Source organism: Lagopus muta, chromosome 1 (genome assembly GCF_023343835.1).
Source record: "Lagopus muta isolate bLagMut1 chromosome 1, bLagMut1 primary, whole genome shotgun sequence".
Lineage (NCBI taxonomy): Eukaryota > Metazoa > Chordata > Aves > Galliformes > Phasianidae > Lagopus > Lagopus muta.
Genome location: NC_064433.1, coordinates 5,599,243 through 5,615,738, shown reverse-complemented (window position 1 = coordinate 5,615,738; position 16,496 = coordinate 5,599,243). Strand labels below are relative to the sequence as shown.

General features: G+C 38.1%; 1 protein-coding gene across 1 annotated transcript in view; it reads right to left on the bottom strand.

Annotated features, from left to right (window-relative positions):
• The window catches only part of CELF2 (CUGBP Elav-like family member 2), a 564,102-nt gene that overhangs the window by 466,815 nt on the left and 80,791 nt on the right, over positions 1-16,496 (bottom strand). The gene's annotated exons all lie outside the window — the stretch shown is intronic.

Below are 16,496 nucleotides of genomic sequence, written 5' to 3'. Positions count from 1 at the left end.
GCCTTAAAATTCCTATCTTCCATATTGTATTAATGCTTTTTTTTTTTTTTTTTTTTTTCATTTTAATATTTTATCTTCATTTAAAATGCAGTGGAATAAGTCGCTGTGATTTATACAATAAGCTAATAGCATTGTCAGGTCCATTCAGTGTCCTCTTACTGCTAAGGCTCTTCTCTTGTAAGTTATCAAATACTAACACTACATTCAGAAAGTTAATTACTATTATATCGTAATTCAGAGCTGTTAAAAGCAAACAAACAAATAAACAAACAAAACAACCTAAAGCATTTAGTAATAACTGATCTTCTTTATCCCCCCAATCTGAAATATTCTTAATTATGCATGAAACTAGACTGAGCTTATACTACCATTTGGCACTATCAACAGCATGGAATCATAGAATCATAGAATCACAAGGTTGGAAACGACCTGCAAGATCATCTAGTCCAACCGTCTCCTCATCACCATTGCCATCACTAGTACTAAACCATATCACGCAGCACGTCGTCCAGACGCCTCTTGAACACTGCCAGGGACTGCAACTCCACCACCTCCCTGGGCAGGCCATTCCAGTGCCTGACCACTCTCTGAGAGGAGAAGTTCTTCCTTATGTCCAACCTAAACGTTCTCTGATACAACTTGTGGCCATTGCCCCATTTCCTGCTCGTTGCCTGGGAGAAGAGGCCAAATCCCTCTTCACCACAACCTCCCTTCAGGAAGTTGTAGACTGCAATGAGGTCTCCCCTGAGCCTCCTCTTCTCCAGACTGAACAATCCCAGCTCCCTCAACAGCTCCTCATAAGACTTGTGCTCCAGACCCCTCACCAGTTTTGCTGCCCTTCTCTGGACACGCTCCAGGACCTCAGTGTCTTTCTTGTAGAGAGGGGCCCAAAACTGAACACAGTACTCAAGGTGCAGCCTCACCAGTGCTGAGTACAGGGGGATGATCACCTCCCTGCTTCTGCTGGCTGCACTATTTCTAATGCACGCCAGGATGCTGTTGGCCCTCTTGGCCACCTGAGCACACTGTCGGCTCATGTTCAGCCAAGCATCAACCAACACCCGCAGGTCCTTCTCTTCTTCACACCCATCAAGCCACTCACCCCCAAACCTATAACGCTGCATGGGGTTGTTGTGCCCAAAGTGCAGAACTCGACAGTTGGCCTTGTTAAACCTCATCACATTCACCTCAGCCCAGTGGTTCAGCCTGTCTAAATCCCTCTGAAGGGCATCCCTACACTCAGTCAGATTGACACTACCTCCTAACTTGGTGTCATCTGCAAACTTGCTGAGGGTGCACTCAATGCCCTCATCTAGGTCATAAATAAAGATATTAAACAAGATGGGCCCCAATACCGACCCCTGAGGGACACCACTTGAAACGGGTCGCCGGCTGGACTTCACTCCATTCACCACGACCCTCCGGGCATGGCCTTGTAGCCAGTTCCTTACCCAAAGAAGTGTATATCTGTTCAGACCACAGGCAGCCAGTTTCCCCAGAAGAAGCCTGTGAGGGACCGTGCCAAAGGCTTTGCTGAAGTCTAGGAAGACTATATCAACAGCCCTTCCCTCATCTATCAGACTGGTCACCCAGTCATAGAAAGAGATGAGGTTGGTCAAGCATGACCTGCTTTTCACGAACCCGTGCTGGCTGGGCCTGATCCCCTGGACACTGTGTACATGCTGTGCAATCTCATCCAAGATGATTTGCTCCATAACCTTCCCTGGTACTGAGGTCAGGCTCACAGGCCTGTAGTTCCCCGGATCCTCCTTATGGCCCTTCTTGAAGATGGGAGTCACATCAGCAAGCCTCCAATCCTCTGGGACCTCACCAGTTAACCAGGAGCATTGATAGATGGCCGAGAGGGGCTCAGCAATCACTCCCGCCAGCTTCCTCAGCACCCAAGGGTGCAGCCCATCCGGTCCCATGGACTTGTGACAGTCCAGACAGAGGAGGAGCTCTCTGACTGTCTCCACCAGAATTGCTGGGGGCATATTCTGAGCAGCGTCCCAGACTTCCAGATCTGGGCATAAAAAGCCCAGAGGATAACTGATCTGCAGTCTGCTGCAGAAGGGAAGCAAGCCCCAGCATTCCGTGAAAAACACACACTAAAAAGAGAAAGCTGATCAAGGTGCTGTTGTCTGACTTTATCTGCCTGTCATTAAGATTTTTGAAATGAGACTAAAAGTTGAATTTCTTTTGACGTATTGTAAATCATTACTGATTTGTTGACATGGTGGCAACAGAGAAAAAATTTCAAAGTGGTTGTCAAACAGAAGGAAGATGTATTTGTGAGTGGAAGAGACAGAGGGGAAAATAGATCTTCAGAATGTCAGAATGGTTTTTTGTTCTTACTTGCTTTATGTTTGTTTACTAAAGAAAAGCCACATGCTTTAAAGAAATGCAAGTGGCAAATGAAGCAATATACATATCAAATTCCATTTTTATATTTCTTTTCCAGTGATACTGCCTTCATAACAAGGGTGTTAATCTCATTTGTACTGTAGCTATAGAAATAACCTACATATTCAAGTAGTGAAAACAGAGGTAGCAACACATTCACACAGTAACCATATTGTCTGTTCTCCATTTGAATCTAAACATAAGTGCTGCTCCTTTAAAGGAGACCTTGTTATCTTGGTAAAGAAAACTAATGAGGTGGTCTTTCTAGGGCTAGTCACATAATAGCCATGGTGACAAGGACTTCTATCAAGAAATAAAGCAGAAGATAAATGAGATTTTTCTAATATCCATTTCACCCATTGTTCACAAGTGTCACACGATACAGCTTCTATTTATCATCAGATAGTAGAAACTGGTCACAGTTTTGTAAAGAAAGTCCAAATTGCAACATTGTGTTACTAACAGCCTGTAAATATTCTTCTCTCCTTCCTATTCTTTTCCTAATTTTGCAATTTTTTTGTTTTGGACTAGGAAGATTTTAGTTATACTTGCACAGAATGTCCATACAGCGTTTTACAGCAAAGAACAATTTCAGTCTGCTAGGCCAAATACTTGCACCATCTTAACCAATAAAGAAGATATTATACTTACAGCTCCTTTTCCCAGCTTTCTAGCTTACTTTATTTTACAAGCTATTATCAATTCAAAGTGTCAAATTCCAAGGTGTCTTCAGTTTGACCTGGGGTTCTGTGAAGGAATCCTCCTCGCATTGTACGCTTCTGGCGACACTGTACATAAGAAGCCTTTCTGTTTCAGGGACATTTTTTCTGAAGACAGAGAGAGTCTGGCAGAATGCTCTATAAGCATCTTCACTGGATTCCCACTTTCAGCTTGAAAATACTTGATCTACATACGTAGATCTAGTTTGTAATAAATTAGAGAAGGTGTTTTCTGTCATAGTGACTTGCAGTAGTAAGGGACTGAGCTCAGTTGCTCAGGATGAGTCTTCTGGATGCCCCATTGAACACATTTTCTGTGGTGAACCTGAAAATCTTTGTTCCTTATCTAATCCTGTATCATAGTACACAGTGGTTCCCAGTGCAAGCAGTTAAATTAAGTCTTATTTTTCCTCACAATAGAATATCTTATTTCACAGAGTCACTGAATCATAGAGTGGTGGATGTTGGACGGACCTCTGGAAATCTTCACCCAACCTTCCTGTTCAAAATATGGTCACCTACATGACATTACTTAGGACATTTTCTATTCATAGTCTGAATATCTATAATAATGGAGATCCGCAACCTATCCGGACAGCCTGTTTTGGAGTTCAGTGATTTTTTTTAAGTGATTTTTTTTGCTTGTGTTTAAAATGAATTTCCTGTATTTCATGTTGCATCCTTTGACTCTAGTCCTAGGGCAGAACTGAGAACAGCCTGGCTCCCTTTTCTTTACTGCCTTATATCAGGTCTTACTCGTATTGATAAAAGCCTTCGTTTTTTTTCCCAGGCTGCACAGTACCAGTTTTTTCAACCTCTCCTTTGAAGCCCTGGCACCTTGCAGCAACTACTGAGTATTCTTCTGCTTCACTTTTTGTTCAACTAAATGCCTGGAAAAGATGAAGGAAAAACTGTTGCTGTTTGATAGGATGAAAGGGTGTGCACAATCTGTGCAACTTTACTGCTATTTGCTGACCACTTGGGTGTTAGGCAAACCAGCCAACTGTCAGCAAATTGTTCTTTGCTGGAACGGAAGGGAAAAGTTTTGGCCATGGATATTAACACAGAGCCTCTCTTTCATGAGAACTCCCACTGAATCAAGAATGTCCTGGAACAGCCTATCACTTGCAAATCGGATCCCTTATCTAGCTGTCATGGTTGATTTTTGTCTGCATTTCCCTGGAATGGGGATTAAAGCTTCCTGTTTCCCGCTTCTACTGGCTTACCTGTTTTAAGATGTAAGCTCTTGGCACTTTAGGGTAGGAAATATTTTACTTAAGTAAAACATTGGTAATAGTAATAGCTATTTCTCAGTCAGTGCTTTTTCATCTGTAGATCTTAATATATTCGGCAAATTATCATTATTTCAATTTTCTCGAAGGAGTACCTGAGGTACAGGTAGGGAAAATTGCATGCCCAAAGTCTGATCTTTCAAGTCTCACATTTCCGTGCTTTTCTGTGTCCTGAAATGATGTCTTTCTGGGACACGTGGAGTAATAGTGATGATAATTAGCACATAGATATTGCCCTCGAAAAGTCTCATCACATACCTGCCTGCATGGATCCCAATTTATGCACCTTAGAAGATTGAAGAGCTGAGTAAATATAACATTAATGCAATATCCTGGTGACTGTTAGTTTCAAAGACATCTCATTCCATTTTACTTGAGAAACAAGACTTTGAAAAGAGAGCAGTCACAATACAGATAAGTGCCACCTTTTAAATTATGATCAAAGCTGAAATGCACTATAAAGTTTCCAAGAGACCTATATATTGGTTTATAGACTGTACTTACTAGATCTGTTATTTCATATGTGGTGTTTCTAATCTGTCAGATTGTGTTGTAGGCCAGGAGGAGAGGAATTGGTTCTTTTTTTCTCTTAGGGCTCGAAATGGAACAAAAGACAATGATGCAGTTCAAATTCTAAAATGAATAGAAGAGACTTAAGTAAATTCCTGTGCTGATCTAGACAAGCAGATCATGAGAAAGTCAACAGGAGTAAGATTCCTAAGTACCTTTTGAATTTGGGCCTCAGTAACTTTTTTGTGCCTCTGTCAATGACACATTTAATTTAAAATGAAATACTAATATTTATTTCTCTATGCTGTGAGGATAAATGAAGTACTGATTTCATAAGCACTCAAAATCTACAGTACTAGAGACAGTGGGAGATAAAACTGAGTGGGGAATGTTTTTTCTCTGAGTTGTGACCAGCTTCCCCTTACTCTAGTAGACATTTGTCTAACCTTGTGGAGACTCTACCTCTTTCCTTGTAAATATATTCCAATAATTTGCTGTCTTCATTTTTAGAAACTACTTCTAATGTCTAATCTGAGTCTTTCTTGTTGTTTTAGTTTAAGCCTGTGATACCTTGTTGTGTCCTTTGTATTAGGAGGAGAAGCATTATTACTCTTCCACTTTAAATAGCCTGTCACGTCTTGAACAACTCGCATGTTCCCTTTAGAATACTTTGCTTTAGGCTAAATCAACCCTATCCACATATACTAGCCTCACAGATCATACTTTTAAGATGTTATTGTTACTATCCATTTTAGATCTCTCCAGGAGATCTAAAATTTGCCAAAAAACAGTGATTTTTATGGGTATTCTACTGTCCTTCAGTGTGCTTTTGTCCCTCTGGTATTTGAGACATCTATAGTTTTAGTGAATATAACCTTTACTTCCTTGCTGAGCTTTCAGTGGAAACTCTCAATACAATCTGAAAGATCTGAGCTCCCTGGAATCTCTGCCTGTTATTTCTTTCTAATTTCTTAACAAGTTACTATTGTATGAATTATTCTAACAGTTTTGAGCATTCTCTCTACTCATTTTCCTTGTGAGGACATCATGTAAGATGCCAAAGTGTATAATAAAAAAACCAAATATATTAAAAAATCAAGTGATTTACCTTCAGATGCTTCCCTCCTGTCCACAAACCTTCCCACTCCAGAGAGTGGCATATATATTTTCTGACACAATTTCTGTTTGGTGAAATGATAGGTATGTTTGTATTAAGAACTTCCTAGACATAAACAACGTGTGAAATATTTTATATGTTGTGTATAGCAGTTGGGTGTTGTATCTCTTTCAAACTGTTCAGGAGGTGAAAAAGAAGTTGGAAGGGTAATGTAAGAGTGCTGCAGAGTGACAGGGTGAGAGAAGACTTCCATCTGACCTAAGATAAACTGAGTAGGAAAAAGGATGATGGAAAACATGTCTGAGACCAACTTAAGAGAAAAAAAAAAAAGGAAACTGCTTGATTTTTCTCGAAAGCATTATTTGAAAGATAGTAAATAACAAAGAATATGTTAAAAGAAAGAGTGCAATTGCCAGTGATTTAGAAATTTTGGAAAGATAGGGCTGGTGGCTAAATGAAATAGGTGGAGGCCCAGGCACTGTTTACTGCTTGTGAATCACCATTCTAAGGAGCAAGAACAATTCTAGGTATGGTAAAAGTTTAATTGAACTTGCATATTTTAAAAAATATATAAGATAAAACTTATCTTCTGTACCCTTACTGTGCACAGCAAATATTCTACTGCATATACCTTTAATTCAAGAGGAATATTAAATACAAAATATATGAAAAAAGTTAATAGTATTGCTGGATGTGTGTCTGAAAGTTTCAGATATTATGTTGGATGTAGTGTCGCAGACTTACAGAATAGAGGAGTGCAGTTAGATCACTTTTCAAGTAACTATTCACAGGAAAAAAAAAATCACAAATAAATTTCACAGCTGTCTTAGCATTGTCTCATACCAGTTTTGGAAGGCCTTCTCTCTGTCATAGTTAAAAATACAGCATGTCATGAATTGAAAATGGTATTAACCACTAAAAACAAATAAAGATATTTAGGTATTACATTTTGCTATCCAGTGAGTGACTTTCATAACTTTCATGCCAATCACCAAGAGATAATATAAAGAAAGCAATATTTGTTTCTAGAGAATGCAACTTCTAGTTGTTGACTAATTATAAAGTAGAAAAGGTGCTGCATGCAGCACTACTAAAGTTTATTCAATGTAATAATGTCAGAGGAAGCAACTTCTGTAAATTTAGTTTATTTGGTATGTCTTGAGCTGTAAAGTATACCATCTAACCACTTCATGCCATCTTTAGGCTTCACAAAGTTCTGAACACAGAAGAAATGTTGTTATGATTTGCATGTGCAATACGGCTTGAAGAGTTGATGCGTTACCATGGTGGGACTGTAATGGCATCCAGATAATCCACTGTAAATCTACCTCTAATGTTTCTGTGCTGTACAGTTGTCACTAAGAGCACAATCATCTCCTCTGCAATCATAAAGCAAGGAGAACAGCCTTTCAGAGTGCTAACATAAAGCACTGTACCTCGATATTTCAAGGTGAAGAAGCACTTCTAGAAGGCTACATTTGCAGAAGTCCCTGTTCTTTACAAGGGAGTTGGACTAGATGGTCTTTAAGGGTCCCTTCCAATTCAAACAATTCTGTGATTCTATGACCAGACTATCTGGAGAATATTTACCGTTTGTTGGCATGTCCCCACAGGTCATTGGCATGTCCCTATGACTTGTCACCATGGGTGATTCACTGGGATTTATGTCTATGATCACAACTGAGAACTGCACCAAGAGGCATTAACAAAGTGAAGCTCTTAGTATCACATCCTCACTCTAACAAGTTTCTAGAGATTAGTGCAGGACTTATTAAATAAATATGTACAAGAGAGAAAAATTAAAACAGCATTCTGATGGAATTTTGTTTGAGATCATCATGACAGATATATTCAGAAAGTAGTTGCAAGATGTCTGCTAGAATTCAGTAAGACTGAAAGAGCTCTTTCTACACAAAGTTTGAGACTATCTCTTCAGAACTGCTTAGAGAAAATAATGTTATATTTAATAGGTTAACAACACTGCTAATTCTCAAGGTTTTATATCAAGTCTTGCAATATTTATTCTATTCTAGCTAAATGGCTCATGTAACTTGGAAAGAATGTCTGTTTTTAGTTTCTTTATTCTTGTAGGAAAAACTGGGCAGGGAGCAGAAAGATCACTCACAAAAAAGTATTAAAAGGACTTATTGGAGTGAATTCTTGATATTTTTTACTCCTTGGAATCAACAGTGTGCGAAGCTATTGTGTGTTTTTTCATAACTTAGGAACTATAGGACAAGAGGTAATGGCTTTAACTTGTACCAGGGGAGGTTCATGTTGGTTTTTAGGAAAAGTTTTTCTCAGAAAGGGTAATGAGGCACTGGAACAAGCTGCCCATGAAGACGGTGGAGTCGCTGTCTCTGGAGGTGTTCAAGAATAGAGGGATGTGGCAGTGAGGAAGATGATTGGTGGGCATGGTGGGGATGGCTTGGGCTGTATGATCTTAGTTGGTTGGACTAGATGATCTTAGTGGTCTTCCCAACTCTGCAGATAGCAGTGGGGTTGATACTAGATGGTCTTTGAGGTCCTTTTCAACCCAGACCATTCTATGATTCTATGATTCTCCAACCTTTAAGATTCTACAAACAATTTCTCTTATACTGATGTTATTGCTTTTATGAGCTGCTGTCTCTGAAGCTACTAATACAACATTATTCCAAAAACACAGGTTAATATTTTTTTAAAGGTTGGCTGTATTTACAGTCTTGAAGTTCTATTTCTCACAAAACTTTACCTAATTTGGTTTTGAAAGAGCTTGGGTAGAAATGGTAGTGCTAGTATTTGAGTAGGCAGAACAACAGCTGCAATGCAGCTTGTATCTCTGGTATGAAAAGGTCTGAAGTCTCCCAAGAGCAATAGAGTCAGTGAGCCTCTGTGGTCACAGGGAGAGCCTAGCAACCTGAAACTATGCTATGCATGGGTACGTGGATGTTGTGAGGCTTTAATTAACACTTGGAAAGCATCCTGAGGTCCTCAGATGACAAGGTTTATAGAACTCCAAATGACTGTTATTATATCCCCTCTGTGTTTGTGATGGCAGATAGCCAACAAGAAGAAATGTTCAGACCAAAGCCTTTATTATTTCTAGGCTACTGTTGAAAAAAGGTGGATTTGTATCCAATTTAGTGAGTGCAAATTACAAATGGATTTGTTGTGATTCCTCTGTACTTTTGAGCATGATATATGTAGTCAACAGCAAGCTGTCTTACTGCCTGAATATGTACTTATTACCCAGCAAAATCAGAGAACTGGTTGTAAACTCTAATATTTGACTAAAACCCATCTATCTGTGACAGTTTTTTGATAGAGAATACCATAAACAAATCATTTCCTCCATCTGCAACTTTGCTATTTCTGAAAACAACGTTCAACTTGTCAGACCTCAGCATATATATGCTGAAAATAACAGAATATAATCCTCTCAAAACAATGCACTTTACTTCACGCTCAATGCTTCCCTGGGAGAAGATGAGCTATAACTTGTAGATCTCCATTGTGGATTTTAAGGCTTGTTTTGAAAGTACCTGTATATTATCATGGTGTAGCATTAGAACATCTGTATAAGTAATGCTTGCGTTCCAGTGCATCCACACATATATGAGCACAAAGAATTTTCTAGAAGTGTTTAACCTGTAACAACTTCGTAACTCACTTGCTCAGGAATATGAAACCTGTTGCTATTTTTCTAATTAACTACACAAGAGACAGTGACAAATTGGCCCAGATCAGCAAGATTGGGGTTTATGCACCCTGGCATCAGTAACTTGTATTTTTTTTGTTTCATTACTGTTCTGATATGATACTATAATTTTGGGTCTCACAGGCACACTGATGGATTAATTGTGTGACAGGTATGCAACAAAGAAGAGCAGCATTGTCCCATTACCATTCATTGCCCAACAGCTACAGGTTTTGGATAGCATTAACCTGCAGAGATTCATGTAGGCACATTAAGGCTGGGTTTACAGCCTCACCATCACACCCTTTGGTGCACAGAAACAGTACAAATATATTGTCGCTAATTTCTTGAGCCTTGAGATACAACAGTGGTAAGCAACCATGTGCTGACCTCAGTGGCCATCCCAGTGTGGTTCCTGTACTCTAGATTGCTCAGCAGCCACAACTTGAATGATTCAGAGCTCTTTGGGCAATGTTACTGAAAAATAAGTGAACAAACAAACAACAACAACAAAAGCAACCCAAAACCACACAGTGCACTGGGACAGGTTGTCCAGAGAAGCATTGGATGCCCCATCCCTGGAGACATTCAAGGTCAGGCTGGACGGGATCCTGAGCAATCCAATGTAGATGTAAGTGTGCCTGTTCATTGGAGGGAAGTTGGACTAGATGACCTATCTATTTCAACTCAAATGATTCCATGATTTTGTGGTTCGTGTTGATAATAGTTGTGGTGGTTCCTCAACTGACTTCAAAAATGCTAACAATAAAGTTCATGCTCTATTTTCATCATGTGCCTTTTCCAGGTACCCCCAAAACTACATCTGTAAAGTGCTGTATCAACTGCACAGCTCAAGGATCAGCTGAGAATCAGAGTGTGACTATATGGATCTGTCAATAGCAAAAGAAAGTTAGTTTTCCATATTTGTATGAGTATTTGTGGTCAAGACCAGCAATTTGGTATTTAAAATATAATAGATTAAGAGGAAATAAGAGTTGGTTTATCCACGAAAGGGAAGGCCTGACATAAGGAGGGAAGGGAAAGAAAATGAAAGGGAAAGGAGACTGACAATTCCATTCTATCAATCAGCTGATTATTGGGCACTTAGCAGATAAATAATTCAGATAGACAGAGCTACAGAAAAAAAGTGACTTCATGCGTGGGCCCTTAGGTCCTCTTTTTGAGTGGCTGAGCTGCACTCATTGACTGCAGAGTTGAATAGATAGCAGTTATTTTCAGTTCTACCTTTTTCAGAAGTTCGGGAGGAAGACATAATTAATTCATTTATATGCTATCAGTAAATGTATTTGGAGTGCATTAAATCCTCATTTTCACTGAACTTCCCTATACAATTTACCCAGTTTAAGTGATACTGATGTGAGTCATATGTTTCTATTGTGTTTTTATGCTAAAAACATTTCTGCAGTGTAAACATATACAATTATATTGCAGATGACTGATTCATCTCTTTTTCCAAATTGATGTATACCATTGCCATGCAAAGCTATTAACATAACCAAACTCTGGATCTGATTTTATTGCAAAAACTCAAAGCTGCTTTTAAAAAGTAGATATGGAAATGTTAATATATGCAGCAGAAGGTATTTTAAATAAATATCTGTCAGATAGTTAAATCTGTGTCTGCCTAGTGTTAATTATGGAGCAATCAGAAGAGGACAGGCAAAAGAATATTTATTGCAGGTTGAAAAGCCAGTTATTAGGTCTGTATCACAGCAAGCCATGTGGACTTACCTTTAGAAATTGTCTTTCTGATGATGAATAGAGTTCTTATAAATATTTTCCAACCGATATTTAAATTAGGGATGGTGATAACTGGCAGGGAACAATTCAAAAGCAATTAAAAGCAATTCATAGGGGAAAAAATAAAATTGGTCTAAGGCAAAGAATGTTACCATTTGCCCAACTATAAGCACAAAAACAAAGTCTCTAGGGGTTTATGAGAACTGAACAAGATGAAAGCAAAATGCTCATGCAGCCTAAAACCATGAGGCATTTAGACGGCTAGTTCCCATTAATTACCATGGGACTTATGACTCCAGACACCTCCATGGATCCAGGCTTGAAATCTTTGCTAGATTTGAGATTACAAATGTGTTTGTTAGAACTAAAATGTTCATCTGTTCCTAGGGATTTTGGAGTTTAATTTCCATTGACCCTCAAGACTAGGTTGAACATTAAATCACTAGTTCTGCATTGAAATACTCACATGAAATACTAAGTTTTACATGAATTTCATAGCTAGATAAATGGTTACATGCACCTATCAGTTCAATAATATTCTTGTATATGTATTTCAATGAATCTAAGGGAACTAATTTGAAATTACTATTTGCTAAATATCACCTCAACATAATCTAATCACAGTTTATAAATGATGAGCCCTGCTAAGGTGAAATTATCCACATAAAGGGTTTAGCCAGCAAAGGAAGGTGTGAAACAGAAGTCTGACTCATCTCATTTTAGATATTTTGCACGTGATCAAATTCATCTCTGCACAAGCATCTGCCATGCAGACCACTGAGTGACCAGAACTGCATATGGCAGAGTGGCAAATGGGTGCTTGCATACTGCTTGTAATGAATCAGAAAGAATTAACATTCTTACCCCTAAAGAATCTAAGATTGATCTACAGGGAGGAAGATGAGAAGAGTGGAAGATGGTTCAGCTTATTACTGCCCCCCAAAAAGTCCTAGATGTTGCATATTCCTACTGGTATAAGCTTTTAACTAACTGCTCTGAATGCAGTAAGAAATCAGTGTATCAAATCCAGGGAGACAAAAGGATAAGCATTTCTGGCATAAGTCACTGAAAAAATAATGAAGACTTTGTGTTTTATTTTTGTAAGAAATCAAATATTGAAAATGAAGATATTAAAATTGCTGTCTTCACACTCTAGTCCTGTCCACAATGAAAACTGCTGTCACTGATTCTACATGACCACTGACATTAACAAGAAATGAAGTGCTGTCTTTATCTCCATGTTTTCACCAGAAAATAAAAAGAGATTATAGTGACAAATGCACTCTCACAGTCCTGCACATACATGTTTTAAAGATCAAAGACATGCAGTGAAAAAGATCTCTTTTTGGTCTCCAATTTCCATTATAGAAAAGTATCATTCTTGAGTATTCTGCAGAAAAATTCACAAAATTCAAAAGTACTGCATCCAAAACCATGAATATAATGTGTAGTGATTTCATAGTGCATTCACATTCCAAAATGCAGTCTGCTGATGCTGACAGAAAATACTACACAGTCAGAAAAGGACCAGACCATAGGGTGCCTGAAAGAGAAAAAATGATTATTTTCTTCTTCCTGAAGACAACTTATCCTAGCTGATACACTGGTAAGATGTTTTTACACTGGTAATGGCAGTGTTTATGTATTTTCTGCATAATTTCTCTTTTTCAAGGTAGAGCTCATATAAAAAGAGATGTATAGATTATTACCCAGTTTTCTTGTTCTTTCCACATGATTTTTCTCAAAATACACTGTTCTCCTGACATAAGTCAATGTTGAAGTTTGAATGTTGAAGTTTGTTTATGACATAGGTCTTTAGAATATACAGAACAGTAGTGATCATTGTATACATGTTTTAATGTGACCGCTAGATTATTGGCACTAGGATGCTGGTTATTAAAGGCAACTCGCAGACAACAGAACAACCAGAAGCCAGAAGAATTGAGAAGATACGTAGCCACTTTCATTTTAGTGGATACCTCCATTTTGTGTGTAATACGTCCACATTTGGTTGAGACTTTGGTAGTCCCACAAAAACAGTACTTCTCTCTAAGGTGCGGATAGGGGAGTCAAAAAACTCCAGCACTATCTAAATATTGTTTTGTCACCCGAACCTCGAGAACCAGGACTCTGTTGGTGATATCAGCACTTTTTTCTACAGTGTTACTTTGGCATTATCGACATGAAAAGAGAAGATGTCTTGCTAAAAATAGCAACCCAGATTTGTGCCATTAAATACTAAGGAAAGTAAATGTGAAATTGTCTGCTGTTCTATGTAGTTACAATTTCAAATGAATATAAATCCTAGTACTTCTAGTGAGGGATAAGTTAAACCCTGGCTTCTATTTATTAAAGTGTTAAAGCCTCTTACAAAGCAAATAGGGGTAGAAGCAAATGTACAATAGAAGGTGGGGTCAAAGACCCTGTGGAATTTAAGGTTTATGTGCACATTTTGCCTCTTTCTTGAAATTAATAGGCTCATGGATTTTAAAGCCAGAGAAGACCATTATGATTAACTAGTTCAACCTCTGTTTAGTCTGAATTTCTGCATAGCACAGACCATATTTCATCTAGGGACTCCTGCCTCAAGCCCAGCTATATGTTGTTAAACTAAGATGTATGTTTTACAAGCACATCTGATCTTGATTTAAAGACTACAGTGACGCTTAACAATTTGCCCCGGTACATTAGCTCATTATACAATTAAGAAATAAATTAGTTTCCTTCTATTTCTAGTTGGAATTTTTTTTTTTATTTATTTTAGCATGCAATTATTAGACCTTATCCTGCCACTGTATGCTAGATTAAAGGCCCCTCCAGACTCCGCATAAGTATTTGTGCAAATAGAGGCTGTGATTTAAGTTGCTTTAAAATCTGGTTCATTTGAGAGTTAAACAGAATTCCTTTAAAGCTGCTGTTAGAGTTGAACTGGTTTCTTCAGTGCTATGGAAATAAATGATTTTTCTGAATCATTCTGCAGTGTAAATAAAAGTGTTTCAGGGGAAAGTATGAGGTGCTGTCTTTTTGAAGACAGTCAGATTAGACCACATCTTTCAGCAAAGGTGTAATAGTGACCAAATGAGGAATCCTTGATCTCTCCTCTCCTTTTTCTAATATTGATACTGACTAAATAACAATATGTTTAGAAATGGATGTACTTGTCTACAGAGAATTAGAAGAGAAGCAGTCTGTGTTACACAATGTAAAGTTAAAATTAAGGATAAGATCATCTGATTCTATTAGGTATTTCAAATTGGATACATGTTGTGGATTATCCTGTAGGGTCTCTAGCTGATACTTTACAAGATCTTGAGCCCACTGTAAACCCAGCGTCATATCTGCTGCCATGTGTACATGACTTGGACACCAGAACGCTTCTCAAATGACCCTGAGAGTCTATTTTAGGCAACTGAATCCATCCTTCCATGTCTAAAATGCGAGCTTTTGAGGTCTGAACTGGACTATATGTTTTTTTCTGGAGTTACTCGAGAGGAATAGGCATCTACAGAAGATTATTCATTTGTCCTAATAAAATTAACTACTCTGTGGGAAATTAGCAACCCTTATAAGGTAATACTTTCTTTCTGTAGATTATGTAGGGAGCATATCTAGTTCAGATGTCAAAAAGAAATCATTAGATGCCTAAGTTAAGGCACAAGAACCCCATCCCAAGTAATCTGACACTTGCGCCCTTTGAGATGAAATTACTTGCTTTACTTGAAAGTAGCCCCAAGCTTTTTTTTTGTCCTTTCATGAGAAAAGCTGTCATGATATTAAAGCACAAACACAAGAAGTGATTGCAGTCTGTATTTGACATACATTAAAAACTAACTGAATATTAATTTACAAGACAAAGCATGTTATAATAGGCTGTCAATATATTCAATTTAAAATGTACCACATACGATCAAAGAAAGCAACCCAGGGGATTACACTGTCTGAATTCCTCAATAAAATGGCAACCTTTAGATGTATTAAATATTACATTTTGAAAAAAAAAGAAAGTAAAAATGAAAATCTATAGCTAAGAGAAGCACAAGCCCAGAGGGAGAATTCAAGATCTGTTTATGTGTAATTGGGTTTTGCTTTGTGAAAATCTTGACAGCTAGAGGAGCTGCCTTACTTGCATGAGACAGTTAATCACATTCACGGACCTACATGCTGTTAACTGCATACTAAACTCCTGAAGATTTACAGCCCTTAGTTTGGTTTTACCTCATTTATATCACACATTGCACTACACAAGTCATTTCAGCACATATGGGGGATTGGAATTTTAACATTATCTCAGTATCTTAATGACTAATCCTGAATGATGAAACTGAGCCTAAGCACTGTTGCACATTCTGAAGTAATTTAAGTTGTGACATTCTGTAATTCACACTGTAAATCAGTAAAACAACTGATATATTTTATAATTTGGCACAGGCACATGAGTATACCAGATTAATAAAAATTGGTCCAGACGGATAACACTCAGCATTAACGTCTTATTTATCTCATTTTCATGATCAATAGTTTACAAGTTAAGTTGTTGCACATTTGAAAAGAGGAGACTGCAGTTTGAGCAGAAAACTAGCAGCATTTTGAAGTACTGGTACATTATACTGCTGAATTCTGAAAGAATAAAATAAGCAGAAAACATCAACGGGATCTGGGCTAGGTAACAGGGAGCCTCCTCCCCTCAGTGTCTCTCTTGGCTTCGTATCCGGGCTTTACCTCCTCGAATTCTGAGCTGCTTGTGTCTCTCTTGTCCTTTCTTATTAGCATTTTGTAGCACTGCCTAAAAGACTTGCTTTTTCATCACTTACCATTTTGTTATTTCGTTCCTTAGACTACTCAAGAACTGACTAATTAGGGCATTCTGTGGTGTAGGTTTGAACTCCTTCAGGCTGAGGATCCTTAACATCATTCTTACCTTCACAATTTCTACCCAAAGCTTGTCTTCCAAAACAGCTATTCCATATCATTAAATTAGGAAGTGTCAGTGGAGAAAAACATAGAAAATAGCAGAT